This window comes from Lolium perenne, chromosome 7, assembly GCF_019359855.2.
Source record: "Lolium perenne isolate Kyuss_39 chromosome 7, Kyuss_2.0, whole genome shotgun sequence".
NCBI classification, from domain to species: domain Eukaryota; kingdom Viridiplantae; phylum Streptophyta; class Magnoliopsida; order Poales; family Poaceae; genus Lolium; species Lolium perenne.
The window spans coordinates 232,788,464-232,804,808 of record NC_067250.2 but is presented as its reverse complement, the minus strand read 5'-3'; the positions used below and the strand labels follow the sequence as shown (position 1 = coordinate 232,804,808).

Below are 16,345 nucleotides of genomic sequence, written 5' to 3'. Positions count from 1 at the left end.
CTTTGCAGTTTTTTGTTTGTGATGTATGAAACCCGACGAGAATTCTCCTGGTGTTGCTCATATGTTACCGTGCTCTGTTACTCTACTCAGACCAGCTTAGAGTTCATTTTGTTCTAAAGAGATGGTTCTGAGTTTGTGTGATTGTTCGCAATCATTAGTTAAAGTTTCGACAGTTTTACCACTGTATTTAATTGTAACCGTGATTTTTTTACTTTTGATCCTGAATTCTGAAACAAACCAGGTTCGATGTTGTTATTACAAATCCAGGTGTTGGGTTTTGATAGTTGTGTTGCATTAGTAATTTTCTATGGATTAGAGGCATCCCAATATGTTTTGTTCACCTTTTCAGTTAGCATACGGGGTCCTGGAAGCTTCATCTGAATCATTTATGTTTTTTCTATGAAGTTCTGCTGAATATTTTTGGTGTAAAAGTATTAATCAGAGTAAAACTTTATAGTCAGTATTTTCAGATATTGACCATATACTCCATCAACTATTTCGGCGACAACATTTGTTAGTCTTGCACTGTCAGATTATGAAAAACTAGACCAAATGCTTGCTTTCCTCTAAGGCTCGCCATTGTGCACCCAACCCAGAAAATTTAGTTGATTCAATCTTCATCGTTCGATCAGCGTAGCTAATCCAAATAACCACCTGCAACAACATGGAAGAAGTAAGAATTTCAAGAAAAGCTAAAACGTTTACCACTACAAATCTAATAAACCACGCCATGCGATGACGCCATGCAGGCGGAGAGGCAAAGCTCGCGTGTTCGTCTAGTGTCTTTGTATGGGTTGCTTGTTGTCTACTATCACTCTCAGGTTTAATGCATGTTTCATCGGAATAGTAGAATCGGTACTAGATAAAAATTGAAAATAAATTATGCAACTAAAAATATCATTCATTTGCACTCGGTGGTGTGTAACTGATGCTTAGTTGTACACGGTATGCAACTAAGCACACTCTTACACTCCATGTGCAACTCCAGATCAGTATGAACCATAATACAACTCTAAAGGTATGATTGCAACCTATGTGTAACTGGGGAAATATCATTTGCAACCCATATGAAACTGAAATAATCCATTTTGCAACTCATGTGCAATTAGAAAATTATCACTTACAACTTATGTGCAACTGAATTTTTTTCAGTTGCGACCCATGTGTAACAGGTGAAATTTCACTTGCAACTTATGTCCAACTGAAAAAAATCAGTTGCAACCAATGTGCAACAAGGCAAAATTTCAGTTGCAACTTATGTGCGACTCGAAAAGTCTGAGTTGAAACACATCTGCAACACACGTGTAACTAGAAAGATCTCAGTTGCAACACATGTGCAACTCAAAATAATTACAACCCATGTGCAACTGAAAAACCCCTCGGTACAACTCATGTGTAACTTCTAGGACATCGTTGTTTACAAAGCAATCTAATGGTCTAGGACTTGATAGAGATCAAAACCACAAAACAAAACAAAACACGTTTCAAAAGGATCTGCAAAAACTAAATCAGAACACATACTCTTTCCATTTCAATGTGGCACTAGAGACACTTTGACTTGCACGGTAAAGTCATAGCGCACGCATGGACCATTTCTTACGTTGTGCAAAACCAGAAGTACTAGCCCCTACGTTTGTGCAAAACCAGAAGTACTAGCCCATATTGTTTGCCACAAACAGCCCAAGGAAAAAAAAACAAAATTTTCAGCTCTGCTCCCGAAAAGAGAAAGAAGACTGATATAGGGGTTGTCGTTGGTTTTGCCAACAGAAGCCTGATTGAGCATGTAACGTGAACATGAGTGGTAGACTGAACACCCACACAATCTCCATGGCCTCCTGAGGTTAGTCCGATCCAGCCCTGAGTCCAAATAAGGAAAGTATTGCCCCCACGCTTTAACCGCGTCCAAAAGAGGAAAGGGACACCTCACGCAGGAATCAAGAATCGCATGACCGCCTGGGTCAAGGGCGGACAGCTGTGTGTCTGGGTCACGCACCACCCCTTTCCACCAACGGGCTTTCTTTCATGCACAAGGCGGTCAAGTAGAATAGATCTGCATGCTATTCTAAAAAAAATCTGCATGCTCTCCCCCTTCCCCACACCTTCTACAGCAACGCCCCATGAAGAAAACCCATGTTGATCAAGTAAAAAAGAACTGTTGTAGCTTCCATGACCTATAACATGAAAATAAGGTATCCAAGGTGCAACTTTATAACCTCAGCAGAACTAGAGGGAAAACTGCCAGGTGCAAACAGAACATTGCCAAAATACAACTATGTCTGGTTCAACTATATAACCTCAGTCGTAAAAAACCGTGACACCAGGGTAAAGAATCTAGGAACACAACCATGATGCTTCTTTACAGGCAGAAAACATCTTAGTAGATTGCAATGGTACAAATTAGTACCATACCAGTGACAACCATCTAAACTTAATAGTGCATTGTTGGAAAAAATTAACCCGGGTACTTGATAGTGCATTGTTGGAAAAAAATAATCATAGGAAAGACAGGGAATTCAATTGCAGATAAAACAAAACTCCCAGGTGCAACTTGTCATGACATAGTGATCATAAGAAGGCAGTACTAAACAGTTGCGATGTGAGCTTGACGTACCCCTGAAACGGACATACTACTAGTTGTTCCTGGTTATATCTTTTGCACGACAGAAGTTCTACAAGGTACTGTCATGAAAACAGTAACTTCCTCCCTTAGTCCCTTCCTAAAAGAGCTTCTCAACTTTGTCTAGATATCTGTATCTAAAAAATGTTGAGAATCACTTTTTGGTAAGGAGGGAGTGGATTATTTAGATCGAATAAACGGTAGCTAAGCATCAGTATTATCTGACTTTGTACATATAGTTGTGGCGACGATAAAGAGAATAGGAATTTGCTTCCTTGATAATGTTACCACCATCGCGAACTGATTTATCTGGAAAAATAGTTGAACCAAATTAGTACAAAAAAGTGATTTTTTAGTGTTGTTGAAATGTGAAAATGCACCCAAGTTACATATCATTTGCCAGTATCTTGCATGACCAAGGTAAGTTAAAGATTGAATAACCTAGGTACATGTCAAGTTGCATACTGGACTAAACATATTTGATTTCAAACTTGACTTCTTTCGTGGTTTTTAGAAGCAACTAAGTTGCTTTTCCAGGAACCAACTTAAACACAGTGTTCAAGCAACTTAGGTAGTTTTCTGGAAACCAACTCAAGAATTGTGTTAGAAACACATTAATTACTTCCAAAAGCCATGCTGAAGTTGGTTTTCTAACACTAGCTTAGTTGGTTCTACAATGGGCTTAAGTTGGCTCTTGAAAGTAATTAATGTGTTCCTAGCTACACTAAGGGAAAAACTGTAGTTGCTGTGTTGCTCAACCTTTGCCGTGTGCCATGCGTCTCGGAACACGGCAATTACTAGCTTTGCCGTGTTCCACGGAAAAAGAACACGGCAAAGATTTAAAACACGGCAACATCTGAGAAAAGAACACGGCAAAACAATAACCACGGCAAAGGTCCGAAAAAGAACACGGCAAAGAGTTGAACACGGCGAACTTCGGCCAGGACACACGGCAAAGGTCTGCAACACGGCAAAGGCTGCGCCACGTGTCCCGAGCGAGCTCTCAAGACGGCGCCGTTATAACGACATGGCTTTGCTGTGTGTCCCTAACGGACACACGGCAAAGGTCCTTCTCTCGCGCACACCCCTCCCCTCCCGCCAACTTTTCCTGCGCGAGGTAGTATGTCGGCAGCATTTTGGCGCTAAATCTTCGCCGTGTGCAAAAGAGCAAGGAACACGGCAAAGGTGTCTTTGCCGTGTGCCATGTCAAAAAGAACACGGCAAAGGTGTCTTTGCCGTGTGCCATGTCAAAAAGAACACGGCAAAGATCAATTTCCCAATGTTTCCCCGCCATTTCTCTTTTCTTTTCGGCCGTTTCTTTCCCGCCATTTCTCTCTTCTTTCCCGCCGTTTCTTTCCCGACATTTCAGCACTCGCCCTCCCTATATATACCCATGTCTCGGGCATTTCTCCTCCACATCCACCTGTAGGATAACGTTGCATAGAAAACAAAAAATTTCCTACCGCGAGAACGCAATCCAAGCCAAGATGCAATCTAGAAGACGGGAGCAACGAGGAGATCATCGAGACTCACCCTTGAAGATTTCCAAAGCCTACAAGATGAGGCTCTTGTTGCTGCGGTAGACGATCACTTGCCGCTTGCAAAAGCGCGTAGAAGATCTTGATCACGGCGCCACGATCGGGCAGCACCTCCGTACTCGGTCACACGTTCGGTGTTGATGAAGACGACGTCCTTCTCCCCGTTCCAGCGGGCAGCGGAAGTAGTAGCTCCTCCTTGAATCCGGCAGCACGACGGCGTGGTGGCGGTGGCGATGGAGAACTCCAGCGGAGCTTCGCTAAGCGTTACGGGAGAGGTGGAGAAGGTGGGGCGGCTAGGGTTTGGGAGAGGGGGCGTCGGCCACTATAGGGTGCGGCCACCTTGTGGTGTTGGGGTGGCCGGCTGATACGTCTCCAACGTATCGATAATTTCTTATGTTCCATGCCACATTATTGATGTTATCTACATGTTTTATGCACACTTTATGTCATATTCGTGCATTTTCTGGAACTAACCTATTAACAAGATGCCGAAGTGCCGATTCTTGTTCTGCTTGTTTTTGGTTTCAGAAATCCTAGTAACGAAATATTCTCGGAATTGGACGAAATCAACGCCCAGGGTCCTATTTTGCCACGAAGCTTCCAGAAGTCCGAAGAGGAGACGAAGAGGGGCCACGAGGGGGCCACACCCTAGGGCGGCGCGGCCCCCCCTTGGCCGCGCGGCCCCCCCTTGGCCGCGCGGCCCTGTGGTGTGGGGCCCTCGTGCCGCCTCTTGACCTGCCCTTCCGCCTACAAATAGCCTCCGTCGCGAAACCCCCGCACCGAGAGCCACGATACGGAAAACCTTCTTGAGACGCCGCCGCCGCCGATCCCATCTCGGGGATCCAGAGATCGCCTCCGCACCCTCGCCGAGAGGGGATTCATCTCCCGGAGGACTCTACGCCGCCATGGTCGCCTCCGGAGTGATGTGTGAGTAGTCTACCCCTGGACTATGGGTCCATAGCAGTAGCTAGATGGTTGTCTTCTCCCCATTGTGCTTCATTGTCGGATCTTGTGAGCTGCCTAACATGATCAAGATCATCTATCTGTAATTCTATATGTTGCGTTTGTTGGGATCCGATGAATAGAGAATACTTGTTATGTTGATTATCAAAGTTATATCTATGTGTTGTTTATGATCTTGCATGCTCTCCGTTGCTAGTAGATGCTCTGGCCAAGTAGATGCTTGTAACTCCAAGAGGGAGTATTTATGCTCGATAGTGGGTTCATGCCCGCATTGACACCGGGACAAAGGATGAAAGTTCTAAGGTTGTGTTGTGCCGTTGCCACTAGGGATAAAATATTGATGCTATGTCTAAGGATGTAGTTGTTGATTACATTACGCACCATACTTAATGCAATTGTCCTGTTGCTTTGCAACTTAATACCGGAGGGGGTTCGGATGATAACCCGAAGGTGGACTTTTTAGGCATAGATGCGGTTGGATGGCGGTCTATGTACTTTGTCGTAATGCCCAATTAAATCTCACTATACTCATCATGATATGTATGTGCATGGTCATGCCCTCTTTATTTGTCAATTGCCCAACCGTAATTTGTTCACCCAACATGTCGTTTATCTTATGGGAGAGACACCTCTAGTGAACTGTGGACCCCGGTCCAATTCTCTATACCGAAATACAATCTACTGCACATCGTTTCATCGTTTTCTCGCAAACAATCATCTTCCACACAATACGGTTAATCCTTTGTTACAAAGCCGGTGAGATTGACAACCTCACTGCTTCGTTGGGGCAAAGTACTTTGGTTGTGTTGTGCAGTTCCACGTTGGCGCCGGAATCTCCGGTGTTGCGCCGCACTACATCCCGCCGTCATCAACCTTCAACGTGCTTCTTGGCTCCCATCGGTTCGATAACCTTGGTTTCATACCGAGGAAACTTGCCGCCGTACGCATCACACCTTCCTCTTGGGGTTCCCAACGGACGCGTGTTGAACGCGTATCAAGCGACTTTTTCTGGCGCCGTTGTTGTGAGATCAAGACACGCCGTAAGGGGAGTCTCCACTTCTCAATCTCTTTACTTTGTTTTTGTCTTGCTTAGTTTTATTTACTACTTTGTTTGTCGCACTAAATCAAAATACAAAAAAATTAGTTGCTAGTTTTACTTTATTTGCTATCTTGTTTGCTATATCGAAACACAAAAAAATTAGTTACTTGCATTTACTTTATCTAGTTTGCTTTATTTGTTGCTAAAATGAATACTCCTGAAAACACTAAGTTGTGTGACTTCACAACCACAAATAATAATGATTTCTTATGCACACCCATTGCTCCACCTCGCTACTACTGCAGAATTCTTTGAAATTAAACCTCGCTTTATTGAATCTTGTTATGCGAGAGCAATTTTCTCGGTGTTAGTTAGATGATGTCACGCCCATCTTAATAATTTTGTTGAATTATGTGAAATGCAAAAGTATAAGGATGTAGATGGTGACATTATAAAATTAAAATTGTTCCCTTTCTCATTAAGAGGAAGAGCTAAAGATTGGTTGCTATCTCTCGCCTAAGAATAGTATTGATTCATGGACTAAATGCAAGGATGCTTTTATTGGTAGATATTATCCCCCGCTAAAATTATATCTTTGAGGAGTAGCATAATGAATTTTAAACAATTAGATACCGAACATGTTGCTCAAGCTTGGGAAAGAATGAAATCTTTGGTTAAAAACGCCCAACACATGGATGACTACTTGGATGATCATCCAAACCTTCTATGCAGGACTAAATTTTTCTTCACGGAATTTATTGGATTTAGTTGGAGGTACCTTTATGTCCATCACTCTTGGTGAAGCAACAAAGCTTCTTGATAATATGATGATCAACTACTCGAATGGCACACGGAAAGAGCTCCACAAGGTAAGAAGGTAAATTACGTCAAGAAACCTCTTCCTTGAGTGATAAGATTGATGCTATTATGTCTATGTTTGTGAATGATAGGACTAATATTGATCCTAATAATGTTCCATTAGCTTCATTGGTTGCACAAGAAGAACATGTTGATGTAAACTTCATTAAAAATAATAATTTCAACAACAATGCTTACCGGAACAATTCTAGTAACAACTATAGGCCATATCCTTATAATAATGGCAACGGCTATGGTAATTCTTATGGGAATTCTTACAACAATAATAGGAATTCACCCCCTGGACTTGAAGCCATGCTTAAAGAATTTATTAGTACACAAACTGCTTTTAACAAATCTGTTGAAGAAAAGCTTGGGAAAATTGATATACTTGCTTCTAAAGTTGATAGTCTTGTCATTGATGTTGATCTTTTGAAATCGAAAGTTATGCCTAATGAGAATCATCATAATAAAATTGTTACTACAGCAAATGCCATCCAAGTTAGAATTAATGAGAATATAAGATTAATGGCTGAACTGCGTGCTAGGTGGGATAGAGAAGAAAATGAAAAACTAGCTAAAGAGAAGAATGTAGCTAAAGTCTGGACTATTACCACCACTAGTAATGCTAATGCTACACATGTTGCTGCACCTCCTACTAATACTAATAAAAGAATTGGTGTTAGCAATGTTTCCACTTCTAATGCAAAGCGCGGGACTGGTCCTCCTTTCACCTTCCCTTGGGTAAGTAGTCGGTACATATGCCATTTTGTTGTCTTTGCGTCTATTGTTAAATAATGCTCACCATTTGTTGTTGTAGTCATAGAGTTCGGTTGGCGGCTCCAACCATGCGGCCCAAGGTGAATTGGAAATCACACCGACCCCTCGTACGTCACTTTCAAGAAAGCACGAACATTGGGAACCAACGCACGTTGTTCCAGGTTAGTTCTCCTAAATTGGCGACTCACGCGCTTCTAAGTTTAGCCTCACTTGCTCTAGTCTTCAAACTCATCAAAATTGCAACTTCTCAAACATATATGACTTGTCAATCTCACTTTATTGTACAAACTTGTCAAAACTGCAACTTGTCAAAAATATATGATGTGCCAATCTCACAATGCCCTCTTGATTTAGGATGTGCAACATGATGCTCCTTGATCATCACCGGTGTGGCCAACATGTAGAGCCCTTGATCATCATGATTTTCATGTGTTTGCGGAGGACACGTGGCTAGCTTTGCCTTATCTATATAGTGTTTATGTACTTTGCACTATGGATATGTAACCACTATGGACTATGTGACTTCTTTGAACATTTGATTCATTTGATGGACTATGTGACTTGTATGGACATTTGATGAACTATGTGACTTCTATGGACATTTGATGATCTATTTTGTTGTTATTTATGTGGTTATGATGATATGGTGACACCGGCTACGATGATATGGAGATATATGATGATATTTATGAGTTTTGAACTGTTATATGCATGCAGGATTAAAAGGAAACAATCAAAAAAAAAAAACTGGGTGTGCCCTTTGCCGTGTGCATGCACACGGCAAAGAGCACACGTGGCGTTGACTCGTGCATCCGGGGCGACCATTTGGTCGTGCCAAACGGCCTTTGCCGTGCTCCCTATTTTGGTGGCACACGGCAAAGAGGGAGGCCTTTGCCGTGTTCCCTCGTCGGTGGCACACGGCAAAGAAAGGGAAAGGGGTGGGCCGTGCCGTTTCTTCGCCGTGCTCGTCTCATGGTGTGGCACACGGCAAAGAAAAGATTTTGCCGTGTTCCTTGATGGTAGGCACACGGCAAAGATCATCTGACGTGGCGCCGTCCGTTAAGTCGAGATTCCGTCAACTGCATTTTTGCCGTGTTCTTGGGTGGAAGGCACACGGCAAAGGCTTTGCCGTGTTCCGCGTAGAAAGGCACACGGCAAAGGTCCTTTGCCGAGCTGTTTTTCGCCGTGTGGACTTTGCCGTGTTCCGCCACACGGCAAGGGCTTTGCCGTGTTCCGAAGGTCCTTTGCCGTGTATTTTGCCAACACGGCAAAGCCATGTTTTCCCGTAGTGTAGGTATTAAAAAGACAAGTTAAGCATGTCATTAGAAGCAGCTTAAATGCTTTCGGGCTCCAACCGAAGAACACTGTAGGAATCAACTGAACTTAGGTACTACTACCAGAAAACTAACTAGACTATAAAACCCAACTTAAACATGCTGGTGGAACCAACTTAATTCATTTCAGTACCCAACTTAAGCATATTGACAGTACAACTTAATTAACCCAAGTAGCCAACTTGTACATGTTTGCTCCAAAAAAGCAAATGGAAACCAACTAGACTAAAACACAACTTAAGCATGTTAAAACCAACTTAATTAATTTCGGTAGCCAACTTAGGCATGTTGCAATATAAACCAAAATAGCCAAGTTATGCATGTTGCTCCAAAATGAAAAGTAAAACTAACTAGACTACAAAACACAACTTAAAGCTGCTAGTGGAACCAACATGTTGCTCCAAAAAAGAAAATGAAACCCAACTACGATATAAAACATAACTTAAACATGCCGAAGGAACCAACTTAATTGATTTCAGTTCCCAACTTAGGCCTATTGACAAAGGCAACTTAATTAAATCAGTGGCCAACTTATGCATGTTGCTCAAAAAGGAAAACCTAGATAGATTGTAGATACCCACACAACTTAAGCATATGGGAGGGAATCAACTTAAGTAATTTGAGTACTCAACTAAGTATAACAAAGTGGCATACATGGGACAACAACGAAAGATGGAAGTTTGAAACCGAATTAATGTTGGCAGGGGTATACAACTCAAAAGCATAACCCCAGATGCAACTTATCATGTCATAGCAGAAACAAAAACTCTACATATAAGTTGTGTTCAACATATATGCAGGTAGACAAGAAAAAATTAATGAGAGTTGTGACACAAACTTGAGTCTCCAAGGATTCCTACATGGCTACATACTAAAAGGTAGTTCCCAGAGAAATCTTTTGCACAACAAAAGATTAACATGGTACTGACAAAAATATAAGTTCAAAGATATGCTTTCGAAACACAGTACCTTCGACTACTAGTAGCTTCGGAACACTAAGCATCTGTCATATCTGACTTTGTAAATAGTGTTGCAGCGTCAATGTAGGGATAATATTTTCCTCCCTTGATAATGCTGCCACCCCCGCACACTGATGTTCTGGAAAAACAAATTCAACCATGTAAGAAAAAAACATATGTTTTGCAGGAAAAATGCATGTTTCACTTATCTTGCATGACTAGGGATTGCGAAAACATTCAAAAACTAATATCATTTCTCATGTTCCAGATGTCAGGTTTGGATCTGATTGCAAAAACATTCAAATTTGGATAATAAAAAACAGGGTAAGCAACTTATGATAAAGTGGGAAGCAACTTAAGCTTAAGTGACTAATCAACTTAATAAATGGGATACGCAACTTAGGATAAAGTGGGAAGAAACTTAAGCTAAAGTGGCTAATCAATTCAACTTTGGTGAAGCTAGAAAACAACTTAAGCTGAAGTCGTCAAACAACTTAATGAAAAATGGTAAGCAACTTAGGAGGAACGGTAAAACAACTTAAGCTAGAGTGGATAATCAACTTAATGAAATAGGTAAACCTGAGAATGGTTCTTGATAAACCAGGTGTAACCGTTTGATTTTTGCACGTGGGCTTATTTAGTTTGGGTTGTAATGGGCTGGCTCTGCAAAAGGTTTGGTTTAGTTCGGTTCCTCTAAAATCTGGTTTGGTTGTGGTTAGGTATAGGTCCAACGGTTCCAGGTGTAAACAGGTCAAACCCATGGTTCCTAACCAGTTCTCGTAGTAGTTCCAGCTTTCCAGGCTGCGAAAAAGGTGGGCAGCTTGTCTCCGTCAACGGCGGTGAAAAAGGTGCAGAGCTTGTCGCCGCGGGAAAGGAGCTCGCCGCGGGGACCAGGCGGGAGCACGGAGCGGCGCCGTAGCGTCGCCGCCGGGCGTTTGCAGCGCCGGCCCATGAGAACATGGAGTCGAACTACGGCCTGGCTGCGTCCAAGATGGTGGTGAAACGATGGGGTTCAATCCCGGCACGGGCCTCGGCAAGGACGGGCAGGGGTCGCCGCGCCGTTGCGTCCAAGATGGTGGCGAAGATGGGGTTCAATCCCGGCACGGGCCTCGGCAAGGACGGACAGGGGGTGGGAGCGCCGCTGCAGGGCGTCTCGCGCCCCATACACGCCATGCTCGGCAGCGTCTCGGAGCACACCCCTTCTTCGAAGGCAAGGAGAACCTTCCCCTGCCTCCGGCGCCCGCCTCAGGCGATGGAGGTCACGCAGGCCGTCGACGTCCAGACCAGGTCCAGGGCCGCCGCCGTCGCCAAGAGGACCAGGAGGCCGCTATTGCCATCGCCTCTTACGGCTGCCGCTGCTGATTCGACCATCGCCGACGGCAGCGAGAGCGGCGGGAGCTCCTACCTCAAGCTGCGCAACCACATGCTCTTCATGGCGCCACCGCTGCCGTCCAACCCGGAGCCGGCTCATGATTCGGAGGCCGGATATGGGGCGCCTCTTCCGGTTGGCCTCTCGCGTTGCTCCAGCATGGTGTCGTCGGTGGACGCCTCGTCGGCGGCGTAGGACAGGAGCCTGCCGTGCCGCTCCGACGCTGCCGAGGTGCGCTGTCCAGCGATACTACGGGAAGGAATCCCAGCTCGCGTGCATCGCCTACGAATACGCGCGTCCCTTGCTGATCACGTTCCACGTCTTGCAGCTGAGTCAAACTTGACTCTGGAACAGTTGCTGCTTATAGCATAATTGGTTCTAAAACCACTTGAGCAAATAGTTTTAACCCGTGGGTGTGCACTGAGTTTAGTTCAGTTTGGGGAAAAGTAAAGTTGGTTTGGTTTTGGTTGGGCTGGTAACAACATTGAATGGTTTCAGTTTGGGTATGGTTCTCATCAACGGTAGCGCGGGTCTGGTTGCGTTATGGTTTAGGTAGCCGACCATTCTCAGGTTTAGAAATAGGATAAACAACTTAGGATAAAATGGAAAGAAACTTAAGCTAAAGTGGTTAATCAATTTAATGAAAAGGAAAAAAGAAAGTTTATTAAACTTGAAAACAACTTAAGCTAAAGCTTCAATCAACTTAATGAAACATGATAAGCAACTTAGTGCAGTTAATTTGCAGCAAATTCTCAAACTCTGAGACCAAGGATAGCACAGTTATTTAATACCAAAAAAAAACAATAGGATTTGGAGAGAATCTGGAAGTACCAAATCTCAATCCGTATGTAACAACTTAGTTGCATCGTGGATACAGCTAGAGAGGCATACCTCAGACAAAAGGACGCAAATATTGCATACATAGGGGACCTAACCCCCATGGACAAAGAACACTTCTCTTTTGCATACAAAGTACAGGTAGTTTCAGACATTTCTTTGTCCTCGTCAACTCCATACATCTTCGCATCTTCCTTGTTCTGCCCTGATTATTGCTAGAGCTTGCTTCATTGTCTGGATTACCAATGGCTTCAACAGAAGTCCTGACCCTCTTAGATAAATCTATGCATAGCTCCCTGAGCATGATAGAAATCCAATTTTTCCTCTGCACAATCATAGAAGACAAGAAGGAAAAAAGGATCAGAATGTGAGTTTTAAGAATGAAACCAAATTTTGTTGTTGTGTCGTTTTTTGTAGCAATCTTCTTACACTAGAAAAAAAAACCTAGCTAGACTGACCAGATAGCAATTTGAGCATGTTGAATAGAAAACAACTTAATTACTTTTAATAGCAAATTTAAGCATGTTACCTAGGCAACTTAAAGAAACCAGTATGCAACTTATGCGTGTTGTTCTAGGCGGTAAACAACAGCTTGAGCTTACTAAGCGCAAAAGCAACTTAACGACTTTAGTAGCCAACTTTATCATGTTGACCAAAGCAACTTAATTAAGCTAGTATCCAACTTGTTCAAGGGAAAAGAAACCTAGCTAGACTTACCAGCTAGCAATTTGACCATGTTGAACAAAAAGCAACTTAATTACTTTCAATAGCCTACTTAATTAAATCAGTAGCCAACTTATGTATGTTGTTCAAGGGGAAAAAAGCATGGTTAGATTGTAAGAAAACAACTTGAGCATGCTGGCAGAACCAGGTTAAGTACTTTTAGTGCTCAACTTAAGGAATGTTAATAAAACAACTTAATTAAAACATTAGCCCACTTATGCATGTTGGTCAAACAAAAAATGCACCTTGAGCATTTTTTCAACCTTTGCACCTTAAGCATGTTGACAAGGAAACTAATTAAACCAGTGGACAATTTATACATGTTGCAAAAAAAAAAACTACCAGATAGATTATAACAGTACGCAACAACTAAAGCATGATGGACGAATCAACTTAATTTATTTCTGTACACATCTTAATCATACTGATAGCACACTTAAGCATAGTGATAAACAAGGTTAGAAAAGACGTTAGGAGCTAGGTGGACAGTGACCCTCTTCCTAAAGCCTAGCCTGCTTATGCATAGCCCAGGCATTTTGTTCTATTGTGGGTCAGTAGTTGGACTTTGTGATATATATCTTTAAGTAGAACATATAAAGTAATGCGAAGAAATAATAAACTATTTTTGAACTACTTGATGATATCCACTTCACTTTATCCAGCTTTTAAGTATCAACTAGATTCCTCCTATACTCCAATCCTACATCGTCTGACTTCGTCTTAAGGACATTCTCTTCGTGTGATGTTGCGGCTACATTCACTCAGACATCCTACAAACAATGGTTCAATAATTGACATCAATATTGAACACAAGAAGGGACCAAAGCTATCGAAGTTTAGAGTCCAGACCACAAGACAAGATATGTCCGACTAGCCACGAATCCAGATCATAAAAAGGCAACAATGCACGAGTTGGAACAAAACAAAAAAATGCCACGCTTCTGTATTTCACTAGTCATCTTTCATTAGCTTTGTACGATACAAGTGGAACAGAACAATAGTGTCTACCCAAAAGCATAATGATCATAAAATTCATAACAATGATCAAGTAGTGCATATTCTGGTAATGCATTTGGAAAAAAGACAGCTGATTTGAATTTAGAGTAGGTATATTTTCATCACACAGGCAGTTTGAATATTTTCATTGTATGAAATTTTTGAAAAAAAAAGCATATACACATTGAAGTAGTAAAATATATGTCTACTCACAATTTTCATGACTTTGTCTACTTTGGAAACACCTAGCATTACTTCTTTTTTATAGCTGAAGTAGAGCTTAGTTAATTAGTGCAACAATGGTTTGAGGCCACACGTGCATCCAGAAGAGTAGCAGTTCAAACTTATACCAATGTCCTTGATCACTAATTTAATTCGCACTGGTATGACTGAACGTGACAGTTCTTCAGTAGTATGCGCAGCAGTTAGCCGAAGCCCGCAGCACACTTGCTACAGGTTTAGGGACGGACGGAGCAGCATCAATCTAGCAATCCAGAGGCGAAAACAATACTGCCACATTTATAAAATCAATCGGCAAGCATACTCGAAAGAGGTGGCACACAAGCATAGCGGACACGCAGAGCAGAGAAGAGGAGGGATGGAGGACATCTCAAGCAACGGCCACAAGTTGAAGGGGACAAAGATGAATCGTGGGCACCATGATGATCTACATCCTACAGAGTAGAATCAGCACGAGCAGGGAATATGCACCGCGAGCTAAAAATCCGCACAATCTAACGGAAAATTACTTTTCAACCAAACAAATCTCGCGGGATGAAAGGTCTAAGCATAGAGAATCACCTGTGTAGTCGATGAATCGATGCAGTCACCTCCGTGGCGGCTCATTGTCGCCGAGCACTCCGTCGTCGCGCGCGGCCGCAGAGCTCGTCGCCCCTACCGGGCGTCTCGCTTCCCGCCGCAGCGCTCACCGCCCCTAGCCCCCCACCGCGCTGCTCGACCAGAGGGCTCGACGTCGCCGCCCTCTGGCGCGCGCTCGCCCTACGCCCATGGGTTCGAGGCCTCTCGCGCGCTCGCTCAACCCCGAGAAGATCCGTTGGAGAAACCCTAGCAATTTCTGTGTTCGTCCACGAGAAATGGGGACGGGAAGCGATAGAGACGGAACGGCAGAGGAAGACAGAGACGAACGGTCAGACTATGGCCACGCGGGCCCAGGTGGCAAAGTTGTCGGAAAACCCAGCGGACGCGCGTGTGATCACCAACGCCAGAGAAGGATCGGACGGCTTCAAATAGGAGGCTCAGACGTGACTACGGGCCTCCGAGCACTTTTTAGTATTTCGATTTTTTTTTGAGGGTTTAGAGGTATAGATGTATTTTATTTTTTTTGAATAAGAGAGGGGTCTGGAAGATCCCAGAGAAGCTTCATTCCACACGTGGCAGGTACAATTTACAAAGAGATCCTTTTACATCACTCGCACGGAGAAAATACCAGGAATTTGAAGAAATGACCTCAAAAGTTACAAGAAACACCCTGGAGCAAAATATGAAAAAGCAATCAGGGCCCTGGGTGCCGCCGCCACCAACCGCCGGCGATCTCCAGACGTTTTCGTCGAGATACGGTGCCGAGATGCCCAACGGCACACTTTCGGCGAAGCTTAGCATCCGCTGGCCACCTCTCCTCCTCCGGGGACGAACCACTTGTCGGTGAAGAGGCGTTGAGCTCCGGCGAACGAAGCAGAGAAGGGCCTCCGTCTTGGAGGTTGCAGATGGGCTGCCATGCCGACCAAAGATCGCGTCGTCGACAAGGATCGACGCGTGTTCCGCTCGAAGGAGCTTAGACGAAGAAGCTCCGTAGCACCGGCAAGCGCCGAGGAGCATTTATCCAGTCCATCCTTCCACCACTTCTCTCGCCACCACGGCAAGGCTGAGAAGAAAGCAGAGGAGACAAACTTGAGCAGCAGCCACAACGGCAGAGAGGACAAGATCCCTCCCCTCGATCCAAAATCGGCGAGCCTCACTTCTGCTCCTCCTCGCCACCATGGCCGGCCAGGAGAGAAGAACAGATGAACCTTACAACAGCAGGACACCTCTCCCCCACGCCACCACATTCGGCCAGGAGCGCTTCACCTTTGCTGATATCCAGGGGATAAGAGGAGCATGTGGCCACCAAATTATTGCGGAAGACGATGCTACTTCCTGCATCTCCTCCCTCCAGCCATTGGAGTAGAGGAAGAAGCAGCAGCAGCCCTAGGTTGGCCCGGATCTGGCAGTGGAGATCCTGACCATCGCCTCCACTAAGGGGCAAACACCCAGACGATGGCATACGCCACAAAACAACAAACAGACCTAAGATCTACACCTAGAACTACCCCGG

The 16,345-nt window shown here is 43.9% G+C and overlaps 1 long non-coding RNA gene across 2 annotated transcripts; it reads right to left on the bottom strand.

Moving 5' to 3' along the window:
- Positions 1-386: 386 nt before the first annotated feature.
- Positions 387-15,163, bottom strand: LOC127313944 (uncharacterized). 2 transcript variants are annotated; one of them, XR_007859257.2, is made up of 4 exons: positions 14,815-15,163; positions 12,349-12,619; positions 10,099-10,227; positions 387-654 (listed from the first exon to the last, which is right to left on the bottom strand). It is a non-coding gene; the product is annotated as an uncharacterized lncRNA (long non-coding RNA). The 2 variants fall into 2 exon arrangements; XR_007859256.2 differs by lacking the exon at positions 387-654 and adding an exon at positions 2,540-2,926.
- Positions 15,164-16,345: the final 1,182 nt, after the last annotated feature.